General features: G+C 44.1%; 1 protein-coding gene and 1 pseudogene across 1 annotated transcript in view; both read left to right on the forward strand.

Moving 5' to 3' along the window:
- LOC126419043 (atrophin-1-like) overlaps positions 1-16,400 on the forward strand; it is a 396,149-nt gene that overhangs the window by 171,678 nt on the left and 208,071 nt on the right. The gene's annotated exons all lie outside the window — the stretch shown is intronic.
- On the forward strand, positions 3,237-3,354 carry LOC126420027 (5S ribosomal RNA; annotated as a pseudogene).

Genomic DNA, 16,400 nt, shown 5'->3' on the forward strand with positions numbered 1-16,400 from the left:
GTGAACGTCATTCACAGTTGTCACTGTGCGTGGGCTACAGTCGAATGTCAAATGGTTCAAATGGCTCTGAGCACTATGGGACTTAACATCTGAGGTCATCAGCCCCCTAGAACGTAGAACTACTTAAACTTAACTAACCTAAGGAAATCATACACATTCATTTCCGAGGCAGGATTCGAACCTGCGACCGTAGCAGTTGCGCGGTTCCGGACTGAAGCGCCTAGAATCGCTCGGCCACCGCTGCCGAAGTGTCCATCAAGTGTACTGGGGATAGAACGAGGGGGGATTACAACCACAGACATGGCAGCAAGCATTTTCCGGACATTCGTCACGTCCATTAAAAGTTGTTTGGAATGCATGCACTAATTTTCAGCGTTTTGGGTATTGCTCTAATCCAAAAGTTTCCAGATCAAAGTTTACCCCGTTTTGCGACCCGGTTTCTTTTCCCTCTATTTGTCGAGCTTCGTACACTGCGGCGTCCACTGCTGTAGGACAGAGAGCCCCGGCCTGTCAGATCAGGCCGGCTGAGGCCTGTCCCGCCTTTGTTCCGCGGTGCGGCCGGCTGGGACGATTTCCGTGGCTGGGCCGCGTGGTGCTTTCTCCGTCCGCACTCGCTCACAGACGCGGACACAGCCTGCCCCTCATTGTGTCGGCGCAGCGCAGATCCCTGGCCGGAATCTGCGCAAGAACCGCTGGCCCGCCGTCCGCTTTTTGAGCCCAGCCGATCTCTGGAATGCCGCCTGTGGCTGCGCGAACTCTCCGGTACCCAGCTGCACTGGTACCGACTGCCAAGGGACTTCCACATCTCTCAGCTTTCGCTGTAGGCCGCGCGTTCACCGTCAGTCTCACCGCACGCAGTACATTCTCCAGGACGGCAAGTGTTCATCGAAGACAAAAGCACTCTCAGCGGTACCCGGGGAAAATGTGATAGGAACGCTGTTGTCCTCTACATACACTCTTGTTCAGAAAAAACAGAACAGCCTGAATCACCAGAGACAGGACCTTCAGTTTCACGGGACATGTTCATTAGTCTGTTCTGCACAAATGATTAGCATTTCAGTTACCTCGGTTCAGCATGTGCGCCGTTGCCTAGTAGGCACAGGGTTCGCCAGAACCCCTGATAACTTGTTCCATGCGTGACGGCATCGACGTGTACAAGGCACGTGATACAGCCGTCTGTAGCGGGTGACTTTGGAGTCACAGCACTGCACCCGTCGTTTCACCATATCCCACACACTTTCGATTGGTGACAAGTCTGGTGGTCTGGAGGGCCAGGGCGAAAGGCTGACATCCTCTGACATTATGAAGGCATGCGTCCGTGCAGTAAAATGTGGTCGTGCATTGTCTTACTGAAAAATGGCTTCTGTGATGATGTGCAGAAAGGGTATGGCTACGGGCCGCAGGATGTCGGTCACGTAGGTCACACTGATCTCAGTGCCCTGGACACGCACCACTTGTGATTTGTGGTTGTACCCTACAGCACACCACACTATAAGGCCTAGAGTTGGCGCTGTGTGTCTTCATCATTTTCTTCTTTTTCATCATTTTCACGTCTAGCATGTTTCTGTGCATTCGTCAAAAGTAGGCGCAGAATTAGACGAGTTGCACATCACCCATACCGTAATAAGCGGCAACGGACTGTCACTTCTGCTAATGTACGATGTGTTACACTGTTGCGCTAGAGTCCAGGAAGAGGCAGATCTCTCTCGCAAAGCCATTCGGACGAAGTGTCGGATGTTCTCGGGGGCTGGTCTGAGTGGTGCGACCTCACCCATCTCGTCGTGTTCTATGGCCTTGCGTGAACCATTCTGCGCACACCCGTTGCACTGCCGAAACCTTCGTCCCCCACGAGCAGTAGTTTCCCGGATGAATGCATCACATTATCTCGTACCAATAATGCGCCCTCTTTAAAACTCACTGATCTGACGATACGGTTCGCGCGAGGCAACCTGCACGTCCCTTCGGTTTACAGCGACAACGAGAGCCGAGCCACATTCTACCAGTAGGTCGTGTTGCGCCGCGATATCGATGTACACCTTGAACCCGCGAGCCGACATGGTTGAAATGGTAAGCATTTCTGCAGAACATACTAATATACACGTACTGTGAATATTAACGTCGTATCATTAGTCGTTCAAAGTGTTCTGTTTTTCTGAACAGGAGTCTACACAAATGATCTGACGGATTGGATGAGCAGCAATCTGCGACTGCTTGCTGACGACGCTGTGGTGTAAGGAAAGGTGTCTTCTATGAGTGGCTGTGTGAGGATACAGAATGGGTTAGACAGAGTTCCTGTTTAGTGTCATAAGTGACAGCTTGCTGTAAATGTGGAAAAATGTATGTTAATGAAGATGAGTAGGGACGCCAAACCTGTAATGTTCAGATACAGTATTAGCAGTGTGCTGTCGCACACGGCCATGTAGATTAAATATCTAGACGTGAAGTTGCAAAGTGACAGAGAAGTAAAGTCTATTGCGGTGCGGTAAATTGCCGACGTCGCTTTGTAGCGAGAATTCTAGGAAAATGTAGCTCATCTACACTATGTTATAAGGAGAATACGGACACCCCTATGCTATGCGGAATTGAGAACCACATGTCAAGAGAGGCTGACCAGCCAGTGTAAAAATGGGAGGAGGAGGATTGCGTTGTCAGCAGCGAAGCAGTAACAGCAGAATGGTTCAGTCACGAGATATCTGTGACTTCCGACGTGGACCACTCGTTGTGCGTCACCAGAGCAACAAATCCAACAGGAACATTTCAACCCTTCTAGATCTGTCCAAGTCGACTGTTGGCGATGTTATTGTGAAGGGGAAACGCGAAGGAACAACCACAGCTAAACCAAGACCAGACAGAGCTCGCTACTAACGGAATGGAAGCGAATGTTTTGCAGTGATGAATCACGCTATACCCTGTGACAATCAGATGGAAGGATCTGGGTTTGGCCAATGGCTGGAGAACGTTACCAGCCATCATGTGTAGTTCCAGCGGTGAAGCACGGTGGAGGTGATAAGATATGAGGGTGTTTTTCGTGTTTAGGCTGTGGTCCGTTGTAGGATCCTCTTACTGCGCTTGAGAAAACGCTAAATGCTGATGCGTATGAACACGTTTTATAACATTGTGTACTGTGTACACAAGAGGAACAGTTCGAAGATGATGATTGTACAAGCATGATAAAGCTCCCTATCAGAAAATTACACTTATGTGGCGATGGATTGGATACAATAACATTCCTAATTGCCAGCGACCTTGCCGCAGTGGTAACACCGGTTCCCGTCAGATCACCGAAGTTAAGCGCTGTCGGGCTGGGCTAGCACTTGGATGGGTGACCATACGGTCTGCCGAGCGCTGTTGGTAAGAGGGGTGCAGTCAGCCCTTGTGAGGCAAACTGAAGAGCTTCTTGATTGAGAATTAACGACTCCGGTGTCAGAAACTGACATACGGCCAGGAGAGCGGTGTGCCGAGCACATGTCCGTCCATATCCGCATCCAGTGACGCCAATGGGCCGAGGATGACACGGTGACCGATTGGTAACGTTGGGCCTTCATGGCCTGTTCGGCAGGAGTTGAGTTTAGTTTTTATTTCTGAAATGGTCTGATCTGCCCAGAGTCCCGACCTGAACTCAACTGAACATCTCTGGGATGAGATCGACGGTGAAGTCTCAAGCGAAGGCGATGTCCAACATCATCACTTTCTCTGGTTTCGTCTGCAGACGAAGAATGAAATGTCATTTCTCCACAGACATCAATGAAAGTATCCGCGTCATATATCACACGCCCATAAACTCAAAGGGTGGACAAACCCCATATTAACGTCCACTGATAGGGATCCCAAATATTAATGTCCACTAATAGGTATCCGGATATTTGTGTGCAGTAGAGGGAGGACGGCCACCCTAATGTGATGTTTTGGCAGCGACCCCTGAAGTTGCGGTGACAGAAAGCGAAACTCTGTAGCACAAATAATATAGCCACCATCCCAATCTGTCTAAATATTGCTAGAGTGAATTTCTTAGATTACGGGGGGGGGGGGGGGGGGGGGCATAACAGGTAAAGAATATCACACGTACATTAATTAGTTCTGATCTGAAATTGCTACACAATCGTCTGTTTATCAGTGGCGTCCATGCGTTAAAGATTAAGCAACACACATAAATAACACTATTATTGGACAGTCAATGGAACGTTACAGATGTTTTCCGTGGGAATACTCATTTGTTGTAGAAGTCTTTCATACTAAGTATTCATACATATATCGATAAGCACTTACACGTCTCAACGAACATAACAGTCACTCTTGCGTCTGCTAGAGTAGTTTCATCTTTGTTTGTGAACCGAGAAGGCATGTCTTAAGCACGCCGCTTAAACTCTTGAGTCTAGTAAGCCAATAGAATTCCTTGTCGTGGAGATCGGTTAGCGATGCCCCTCATGATTTGCAGCACAAAGGGACACTTGTCATTTTCCGCCTGCTGCCGTGAACTTGGCCTTCCTTCCTGATCGTTACATTTAATACAGACATTTGCCAGATGATATTGAGATGGACACGTCAAAGCAACATGATACAGGTTTTTGCTCAGATGGTTGCTTGCCTGCACTGCCTCTGTGTAATTAGCCATTACGTTGTTTTAAGATTAATTCAGGTGGGAGACTTTTGAACCGCACTCCATACAGGCAATGGTACTTCCCTTTTTGTGGTTTCACAACTTGATTAGGACCAGTGAGAATTAGTATCTATTTTCTATTCAAATATCTGAATCTGAAAATAGTATATTGAATTGATTTTCCATTCATTAAGCGATGTTATGGGAGTCACTGTGAATAAAGGATGGTTTCCTGGTTTTTGTATCCACGTGCTCCCTTAAGAACCTCGTCTACGAGAGAACCAGATTGTCTTGTGATATTTCACGATGAAAAACGACCTGTCTTCAGCAGAAGGATTATTCAATTTCCCAATGCAATTTTGAGCTAACAAGATAAATGAGTCGCAGTGCAACTTCAAGACACGTTTTTGTTGTGACAAGGATGTCGATATTTTAGCTACCATACGAGACCATTTCAATATCTTATGTATCGTAGGATACAGAGATCATCTTTGGTTCGCGCTCATCGCACTGGCAGCGAGTAGCTGGATGAAATTTGTTAAAAAGGTTATGGTTTCAAGTTATCTTGGTTTAGATTGTGTTAAATCACCGTTTTATTATTCCATTGTGCCATGAAAAAGTTCCAGGTCACTACAACGTATAAAGTAAAAGTACTGAGATTGTGTTGTTATTCAAAATGGTTCAAATGGCTCTGAGCACTATGGGACTTAACTTCTGTGGTCATCAGTCCCCTAGAACTTAGAACTACTTAAACCTAACTAACCTAAGGACATCACACACATCCATGCCCGAGGCAGGATTCGCACCTGCGACCGTAGCGGTCGTGCGGTTACAGACTGTAGCGCCTAGAACCGCTCGGGTTATTATTTACTTATGGGTCAGATTCCATTTGAAGGCCAATGTTTCAGGGCATTAAAACCTGAGTCATAGTGACGTGATGTACATCTACAGGCAAACAAATCATTACAATTTCAGAAAAACTGGATTATTTAGGGAAAGAGCTTCACAAACTGAGCCACTCAATACTGTATTGTTCCACCTGTAGTCTCTATACAACCTGATATGCGGCTTTGCAGTGATTGATACAGTTGTATGTCCTCCAGAGGGATATCGTGCCAAATTCTGTCCAACTGGCGCGTTAGATCGTTAAAATCCCGAGCTGGTTGGACAGCCCTGCCTATAATGTTCCAAAAGTTCTGAATTGGAGACAGATACGGCGACTTTTCTGGCCAAGGTTGGTTTCGGCAACCGAGAAGACAAGCAGCAGAATCTAACGTCGTGTGCGGGCGGGCATTATCTTGTTGAAATGTGAGACCAGGACGGCTTCGTATGAAGCGCTACAACACGGGGCATTGAATACCGACGACGTACCGCTGTGCTCTGAGAAGAAATGGTACCCCTGACCACCACACCTAGCTATCAGGACGTATGTTGGGCGTCAGTCAGACTGCTATGCCACGGCTGTCCAGCCCGTCTCCAGACACATCTTCGGCCTGGAATCTCATTGGCTGCAGTAGAATTGTCTTCTGTGATGAATCCCGCTTCGAAGTGAGCACCGATGACGAGCGAAGACGTGTCTCGAGTCGCTGCAGCTGTCATTGACACTTTGCTTATCGCCAGTGGTGCATATTTTAAGCATGCCTTCATTGGACAGAAATTAGTGTACTAGTCGAATCTTTTCTTTAGCCATTTAATCGAGCGCCTACAACTGTCTATGTTTCTGTCTGCGCATGGTGCCATTCAACACGCTATAACTTCTAAAATACTTTCACAATCAAAAAATCCTTTTGCAAGTATAACAATTCAGTGATTTAAGTTATGCAAAAAAAATCATTTTTTCTTTGGTCTCGAACAGAACCTGCCGTTAATGACCAGATCATGACAGCATTTCAGAATTTTTAAATTCAGTCAGTAATTATATGGAACACAAACTCAAATGTTTCTTGCCCATGGAAGCCGTTGGACAGCCTGCTCCTGGGACTGTTTTAGCCACCCAGTGATACTGGTAACACTAGCGGTCTCTGTGGCTTCACGCTCTCCTTTTCGTGTGATTTTAGTTTAGAGGTGTGCTTGGATGCACTGTAATTGTGGTTCAGCAAGTCCCATTCAGTACAAATCATATCACGTAACGGAGCTTCGGGATGTCGCGTATACAGAGCCGGTAAAAAAATCGCAACACAAAAATACTAGTTCATGTAGAATAATGAAATTTCTGGAATGCATTTACCTAGGTGACTTATTTAAGATATTAACATTGCAAGATCAAAGGCTGATGTAAGCACGAGATAAGCCATTGCAAATGTGAAATGCTGGTATATTAATAACCGGTGTAATCGCCAGAATGTTGAATGCAAGTATGCAAAATTGCATGCATTGTGTTTTACAGTTGCCGGATGTTAGTTTGTGGGATGGAATTCCACACTTGTTGGCACTTGGTTGGTCAATACATCGACGCTTGTGCTGGTTGTGGATGACACTGGAGCTGTCGTCAGGTGATGTCCAATATGTGTTTGACTGGAGACAGGTCTACTGATCGAAGAGTCCAGGGCAACATGTCGACACTCTGTAGTGCATGTTAGGTTACAAAAGCGGTATGTGAGCGAGCGTTATCCTGTAGGAAAACCGTTCCTGTGTTGCTGTTCATGAATGAGAGCACTACAGGTCGAATCAATAGACTTACTACAATTTTGCGGTCGGGCTATGTGAGCTAATCACGAGAGTGATCCTGGTTTCACACGAAATCTCTCCCTGGACCATAACTCCAAGTGTAGATCCAGTGTTTCTAGGACGTAGACAGGTTGGGTGCAGGCCTTCAACTAGCCTCCTTCTAACTGAGACACAGCCATCACTGGCATCGAGGTAGAGTCAGCTTTTATCAGAAAACACAACAGACCTTCACCCCGCCCTCCTATGAGCTCTCGCTAGATACCATTGAAATCGCAAATTATGTAACAGATTTGTAACAGTTCGTTGTATCAATGATATTATCCTGGAACTCTTCCATTTGGACCGTGTTTGCATAGAAAAACAGTAATATCAGAAGTTAAGTCCGCTTTGATGCAAACACCGTGTTATTTGTTTATTTCTTTATTATCGCAAATTAGTTTCGGTGACAAATATCACCATCATCAGTGGGGTATTTTAATCTAAAACATGCAGAAAATGGTATAGTTGTACAAACACAGTAAAACATTATTACATTTTTACAAATCGTCTTTTGAAATATAGTTTTATACTGCCTTATTTATTGCATGCTACAGCATGTTTTAAGCTATTATTGGCGCTGTTGGTGACATAATTTCTGTGCCAACACCGCCAATAATAGCTTAAAACATGCTGTAGCTTACAATAAATAAGGCAGTATAAATCTATATTTCAAAAGACGATTTGTAAAAATGTAGTAATGTTTTACTGTGTTTGTACAACAATACCATTTTCTGCATGTTTTAGATTAAAATACCCCACTGATGATGGTGATATTTGTCGCCGAAACTAATTTGCGATAATAAAGAAATAAACAAATAACACGGTGTTTTGCATCAAGGCGGACTCAATTTGTGATGTTACTGTTACTTCGTTGTATCACTGTGGTGGCAACTGCTGCCACAGTGCTACTGCAGATGCAATATGATGCGCCAGAATCATACATCGAACAAGACGATCTTCCCTCTCGATAGTACGAAGTGGTCGTACGGAGCCCGATCTTCTTGCCATGGTCACCGCTGTCAGCAATTATATATAGTGGCTACATTTCTGATGAGTCTTTCTGCAATATAGCAAAAGGAACATCCAGCTTCTGGCAGCCCTATTACACTATCTCATTCAGACCTATCTTTTCTTGATAAAGGCGTCTTTGTCGGCTTAAGGGTATTCTTGACCAACATCCACTCCCCACATCCCATCTCCAAGGTAACTAACGCTGACAACCGCTACTGTTTATATTTCAAGCAAACCTGATTTGCTTCCTCATAGTGGCGCTGATAGTGCCACTCTTAAGCGACTGGCGCGATGTCTGAACAGACGTCATCTTTCAGATGTAGAAGCACGCCTACCATCTTTCGCTTATGTCGCACAACTCTTCCTTGCTCTTGCGAATTTCTTCCGTCAGTGTATTTTAAACGACGTCTACTGGAGATAAGAAAAACTGGACGGTTTATAACAAGAATCAGTCACTATATATATATATATATATATATATATATATATATATATATATACACTGATGTGCCGCAAATAACTGGTTATGTAGGAAAGTTATTGGGCAATGAGAAGAGAGTAAAATTGGCAGCTTTTACTGATCTTAGCAATATATAAGTTTTTCAAGCTGTGTGTGATTTTGTGTGTGTGTGTGTGTGTGTGTGTGCGTGTGTGCGTGCGTGCGTGCGTGCGTGTGTGCGTGTGTCGTGACGCTCGCCGAATTTTGGGCCGTCGACGAGAGGCGCTAACGAGGCAGTCACGAGACGGCCGTTAACACAGCAGCCGAGCCCTCATCGCCAATTGACGAGTGCCCCGTCCCGGTCACAGCTGGGCGCCGTCCACTGCCACCCGCTGGCTGGCAATGTCCTCTCACTGCACGAAGCGAAGGAAGTGAGGCTAGCGTTTACCTCTCGTTGACGTGTAGGGTGGGGAAATAGCTTACAGGGAGTGGGATGGAATGCAACAGTTCACGAAGAGGCTCTGGGAAACCATGGAGAAACCTCGAACTGGATAACTGGATGGGGATTTTGGAATCTGTCCTCCTGTGGGACATGGCTTAGTCGCTTCTTCCAAACACATGTTCAATGTAAAAGCACATATCCACAAAATAGTACCATCTGTATTATCCATCCAAACATATTCTAAAAATGAATGTACATACTCTGTGATCAAAAGTATCCGGACACCCCCAGATACATACGTTTTTCATATTAGGTGGACTGTACTGCCACCTTCTGCTAGGTACTCCATATCAGCGACCTCAGTAGTCATACATCGTGAGAGAGCTGAATGGGGCGCTCCATGGAACTCACTCACTTCGAACGTGGTCAGGGCTGTACGCGAGATTTCCACACTCCTAAACATCCGTAGGTTCAAAATGGTTCAAATGGCTCTGAGCACTATGGGACTTAACATCTGAGGTCATCAGTCCCCTAGACTTAGAACTATTTAAACCTAACTACTCTAAGGACATCACACACATCCATACCCGAGGCAGGATTCGAACCTGCGACCGTAGCACTCGTGCGGTACCAGACTGAAGCGCCTAGAACCGCTCGGGCACGACGGCCGACCATCCGTAGGTCCACTGTTTCCGATGTGTTAGTGAAATGGAAACGTAAAGGGACACGTACAGCGCAAAAGCGTACAGGCCGACCTTGTCTGTTGACTGACAGAGACTGCCGACAGTTGAAGAGGGTCGTAACGTGTAATAGGCAGACATCTATCCAGACCATCACACAGGAATTCCAAACTATCAGAATCCACTGCAAGTACTATGACAGTTAGGTGGGAGCTGAGAAAATTTGGATTTCATAGTCGAGTGGCTGCTCATAAGCCACACATCACGCAGGTAAATACCAAACGACGCCTCGCTTGGTGTAAGGAGCGTAAACATTGGACCACTGAACAGTGGAAAAACGTTGTGTGGAGTGACGAATCACGGTGCACAATGTGGCGATCCGATGGCATGATGAATGTTATGGCGAATGCCCGGTGAACGTCATCTGCCAGCATGTGTAGTGGTAACAGTAAAATTCGGAGTTGGTGGTGTTATGGTGTGGCCGTGTTTTTCATGGAGGGAGCTTGCATGGCACTATCACAGCACAGGCGTACATGGTGTTTTAAGCACCTTCTTGCTTCCCACTGTTGAAGAGCAATTCGAGGAGGGCGATTGCATCTTTCAACACGGTCCAGCACCTGTTCATAATGGACGGCCTGTGGCGGAGTGGTTACACGACAATAACTGCCTGGCCTGCACCGGGTCCTGACCTAAATCCTATAGAACACGTATGGGATGTTTTGGGACGCCGACTTAGCACCAGGCCCCGCCGACAGACTCGATACCTTTCCTCAGTGCATCACTCGTTGAAGAATGGGCTGCCATTCCCCAAGAAATCTTCCAGCACCTGATTAAACGTATGCCTGCCAGAGTGGAAGCTGTCATCAAGGCTAAGGGTGGGCCAACACCATGCTGAATTCCAGCATTACCGATGGAGGGCGCCACGAACTTTTAAGTCATTTTCAGCCAGGTGTCCGGATACTTTTGATCACAATGTATGTATGTATGTATGTATGCTTTTATGTATGTATGTGCGCATGTATGTAAGTGCGTATGTTCCACATCTCCTCGTAAACCACTAGAAACGATTTCAACAAACTTGGCACACATATCACTTACTGTCTGGAAATCTTCGCTGTGGAAGTAAGAATCACGTACCTTTCAAACGGAAGTGGATAGGAGTGAAACAGCGGTGTAACCCACGACCCGTCAGTAGCCACTGCTTTAGTCATCCAGTATGTCAGAATGGGAGCACTTAGTGACTTGGAACAAACTTTACACATGACCCATTACTAAATATTTTCCTCGATGACAAGTCCCGCAAAGTGATGAAATAAAAAATTACTATGTTTTCGCTGTTCATGCAATAAAATGCCACGTGAAGCATAACGTTTTAATTTGTTACTTCTTTCCTACTACATTCGCGACACATTTTTTAAACAACACGAACAAAAGCCTCTGGAAATACCAGCAGAAATTGTAGTATAGTACGATGCAAATTTAAGGACATATGCCACAATAAACGGTGAGGTGCGTGGAAAACTGCAGCATGATGCACGACTTTTTAATTTTTTACTTCTTCACTACTAACTCTCTTCACAACAGATGACACAGACACTAGTCACATATACCATTGGATGTACCTGGAATATTACGTCATTGCATAGCATGTAGTTCAGGAGATACAACGTCATTAACATTCGGTTTCGTGGAGATGAGACTGTGGGGCGATATTCGCTAGAGATACAGATGAAATATAGGCACAAATGCGTATGATATACGTTAGATATATTTGAAACATTTTTGACATGTGCGTATGAGGGCAAAATCATGGGCAAAAATACCATTCTAAAACCTCGGAACGATTTCAACCAAATTTGGAACACATATTAGTTACGATAGGAACCATTCAGTGGGATAATACGCAACAGCGTCCTGTTGAGGTGCACAGGATAACACAGTTAGGGGGAGAGGGGAACAAACAGAGGGGAATTGGAAATGGTAAGAGAGCGAAAAAGAGGAGAAGGACAGAGAAAGGAAAGAGGAAGAGATGGACGAAGATAGGAGGAGGAAGAGATAGGTAGATAAAGAGGGAATAGAGAGAGGGGGAGAAGGAGATGAACAGAGGTGAGGGACGGGGGGGGTGAAGGGTGAAGATGGACAGATGGAGGGGAAGGTGAAGATGAACTAATGGAAGACTCCAATAAATAAATACCCGGGCAACGCCGGGTGGCCAACTAGTTCTACATAAAGTGACGAATTTCTCATCCGTTCTAATAACATAACTGACCGTAGTCCACAGTACCATTATTAGAGATAACTGCAAAGGGAACAGGAACGGAAGTGCAATTCTCGGCAAATAAAATGTCTATTAAGCAACAGTAGCAGAATGTTCATTTTGAATTTACGCAGCTGTTGCACGTTTCGCCTTCCTTCCTCACCCGATTACTTCATCCCACGCTCCACAACTAATCGCTTCGGCTTTACCTTTATTGTAGACCAGTGAGCGCAGAGTTTACCCGTGCGGTTTGAACTTTGATAGAGCGCTCTCAGGCGTCCATAGATCAGGCAAACAGTGCCTGCCAGTCTACTCGCTTGAAGCAGATACATTTATAACAGTTTCTTATAAAGAGTATGGTTTTTTATTATAATTTTCTTGCGAATTAAGTTTTGACAGTAAAATCGCACAGCGTTGCACAACTGATATGCCGTCAGTACTTATACTGCTACGTTCGCAAATGAAAGACGCAAAAAAAACAAATACTGTTTATGCACCTATCTTTGTTATCGCAACACCACGCCTTGTTGCTTACGCTTACGTGTGGCAACCAGAGACTTTTTAGCTGTTTCGTTGGTATGAAAGAAATGTTTTGATTTTCTTGCATTCTTTTTAAAGGACTCTGGTGTCCGAACCACTCTATTTTCATATTTTGGTGACCAGTCCGATAACTCTTCCGAACTTTTGTCCAGGAAGTAAGCTGTTATTTGACTGTGCTTCATTTTTGGATGCTAGAGCAGACGTTGTGCGAATAATAAGTTTTATGAAATACCGTACATCAGAAGTTCTTCGAGAACTTTCTTTTGTCTTCAGAATGGCTGCGTTCTTTCGAAAGCTTGTAAAACACAATTGTCCACTGAATGTGCTTGTTGAAACTGTAACACGAAAATATTCTAACAATGGTGCTATGTAGAGTCGTGGCACAAATACTGTTTTCACATGATGCAACATAAATGCTTTACGTAGGTTACGGAGCGATAAAAGGGGCACATCACCGTAGTTGAAAGCATCCACGATCAACACGATCCACGTTTTCAGACTGACCCGTATGAAGATCTACTCGAGTACTACTACGTAAATTAATGCAGAATCAAGGAACGAGATGTAAAAACAGTGATGTGAAACTTTTTTTTGAGCCGTAGCAAATATCAACTGACATTCTTAATTTTGTTACAGGTACGTAGCAGATCCATGACTTGCCCAGCTACTGCATGTAGTTCCGTAAGTACCAAATTCATTGAGAATGTAGTATATTTCTTTCTCCTTCTTTCATCGTTAGGTGTTTGGCTGTTACATTCTTTTATTCTGTATCCCTGTTGTCTATGGTTAGTTTCTATTTGATCTCTCCACCTCGTTCTTGATCTACCTACTGATCTTTTCCCTATTGGGCTAACACTTCCCTATTATTTTAGGCATCCTATTTTCATTCACTTTTATGAACTGATGTCTCCATATATTTCTATGCTGTTGATCTCTTGAATTTATGATTGAAGTCCTAGTGCTTGTGTGACTGTTGTATTCCATATCCTATCAGATAGTCTATAGTCAGCTGCTCATCTTGAAACCTCATTTCCACAGCTATTCTTTGTTCATTTCCAGTTATTATTGCTCGTATTTCACTGCCATTAAGCATAGATAGAACAGCTCTTATTTTGCAGTTTTATTCGGTGTTGTGTATATGGTCCTGCTGAAGCGGGCTAATTCAGTCTTCCGATTTTTTTCGCTATGTGCTTTTCGTTTGTGAAGGAGATAGTATTTTCCCTAAAGGTGAATTCAGTCATTCTTTCTATTCTCTATTTCTTTTCGCTTACGGTCTTTAAAAGCCATGAAGTTTATTACGTCGAGATTTTTAAGGCATAGTTCTTGGCAGCTAAATTTAATTTAACTTGGCAATTTGAAGGCTATAAGAAGTTTGTCATCAGAAAATGGGGTCATCATTAGGTAATTTCATTAGTTAAAGGAGCCTTAGAATATACAAAGACATTTTACAACATTTCAGTGTACCGTTTCACAAAGATTTTCCAGTGAATCCATAACTAGTCCTATTTGAGTATTTCAATATATTCTACTATGAAGCTTACTTCGTAACAGTAACAAACAATATAAGAACTCATTGACAGGACAGCGTCGTATCCACCGAGCATAAACTACCTGGAGTCGTCCTCGAGCATAGAGCAGGATCGTAATACAAAGGAAGGTGTACACCGAAAAGGCCCATCCGTTCTTTGTCTTTCAATTCCTGACCCCTTTCCATATTAACATATACGATGGAGTACATCGGAGCAAACTAACACATGGAAGGTGAGCAACGGACGACAGTGTCAGCAGAATGAGCAGCTACCGCCATGTATGTCACTTGGCCCTGATTCAGGACCCGTGACTAGCAGCCTGACGGCTTGATTGTCCATATTGTGCCCGAGGTCCATCGTTATTCGGTGACGCAACACTGGTCTGCTCCAACGGCGAAGCGTTCCTACAGCGCTCTGCACAGGGAATGTGCTAACCTTGGCCCATCGACTTTAAAGGAAGTCTCAATAACAACACGGACTTTCACCTGTCAGACTCGGTGCAATCGGCTTAGGTCATAACGTACGCATGTTGTGTATCTGTTGAGTTTATTGCTGAAAGCTACTCTCATGTGGAGTATGTATCGAGTGAATGGAGCTAGAAGAACCTTCAGACTCCGTATCTCTGCACTAAGTCTCTTGTTGTTTTATGCAGTGGTTGTCAGAAACTCCATAACTGAGAAGATATGGTAGAAGTAAATACAGACTAGAGCTATCCCAAAATTCAAATGAAGTTCACAGAAACACGAATAAGCCGTAAAGGAGACTCTGCATCAGCTGTGGCTATTGGCATTTACAATTGTTTACGAAGCAAGACGAGGATGAAGAACGCAACCTACAGACTTTTCAATTAACTTACTCAGCCTTTTATCGGGGACCTACAGTTTTACGTTGGTTGCGAATCACGATACAAATTGACATTATCAAATGACGGAGTTTATGAGAGCATCTGGATTTTCCTATTTGATTGCTATGCCGAACATCCCAAGTTGTACAAATACAAAACAAACCATTAGCTATTAAAAAGGTGCTTGGCGTGCTTGAAATCACCTAGGTGAAGTAAAAACATCATTAATTATTGACCATCTGTTATCAATGCTGCATGCCGTATAGGAATACCTGTAGTTTCGCAAATTTTCATCATTTTTCAAGAATAATTTTTGTAAAGTATTTGACAAACTCTCCCTGTTTAACTTTCATTTCTTGTTCGAAAGAAAATGTTTTCTTAAGATGATGAATAGATTTTCTCTTTCTCTTTGCATATTTTTTGTTACTGTGTTTACGAACAATGCCATGTAAATGAATTACGGAATATTTTGATTACACTATTTTACGTAACAGGTCTCGGCTCTTGGTGCTCTCAAACCCCGTCTTCAAACTTCTGAAATAGTACTTTGTCAATACATGGAAAGGCCGGCCGCGGTGGTCTCGCGGTTCTAGGCGCGCAGTCCGGAACCGTGCGACTGCTACGGTCGCAGGTTCGAATCCTGCCTCGGGCATGGATGTGTGTGATGTCCTTAGGTTAGTTAGGTTTAAGTAGTTCTACGTTCTAGGGGACTGATGACCACAGCTGTTAAGTCCCATAGTGCTCAGAGCCATTTGAACCAATACATGGAAAATCCCAATCCCTCATATAAGTCCGCAGAGTTTTGTGGCCGTTGTTACAGATAATAACGTACGAGGACGTTCAGTAAGTAACGCAACACTTTATTTACGCCAATTTCGGTTGATAAAGCGCGGAATTTGTTGTGGAACATTGTGGAATACACACGCTGCAACTCCTGTAGTTTCATGAAGTTCCGATATGCGGCGGTGCCATACATGGGTGGTAACATCAAGCAAAACCGGCCGCCATATTTTGTAACGTCAACACACTGTACCTATTAATTCGGTGTATGCAACAAAAACTGTTTTGTGACCGAAATATAAAGTAAAAGTATTTTTCTGAGTCACAAAGCGTGTATAGTATGTGTCCAACGTGGTAGAAGGGGTATTAAGGAATTGTCTAACGCCAGTAGGGAAGAATAATTTTCTCGTAAGGTTATATCTTGCTTTATTCAGAATGTTCGGACGTAGATCGCGCTTATTTATTGGGTTTGATCACCTAATGTTTTCCTATGAATTTGGAGTGGAATGTAATATGGTGTCCTCTGATTAATCTGTTCTTAAAACATTAATTCACTAATAGGTTACATCATTACA

The sequence above is a fragment of the Schistocerca serialis genome, chromosome 9, assembly GCF_023864345.2.
Source record: "Schistocerca serialis cubense isolate TAMUIC-IGC-003099 chromosome 9, iqSchSeri2.2, whole genome shotgun sequence".
Classification (NCBI taxonomy): domain Eukaryota; kingdom Metazoa; phylum Arthropoda; class Insecta; order Orthoptera; family Acrididae; genus Schistocerca; species Schistocerca serialis.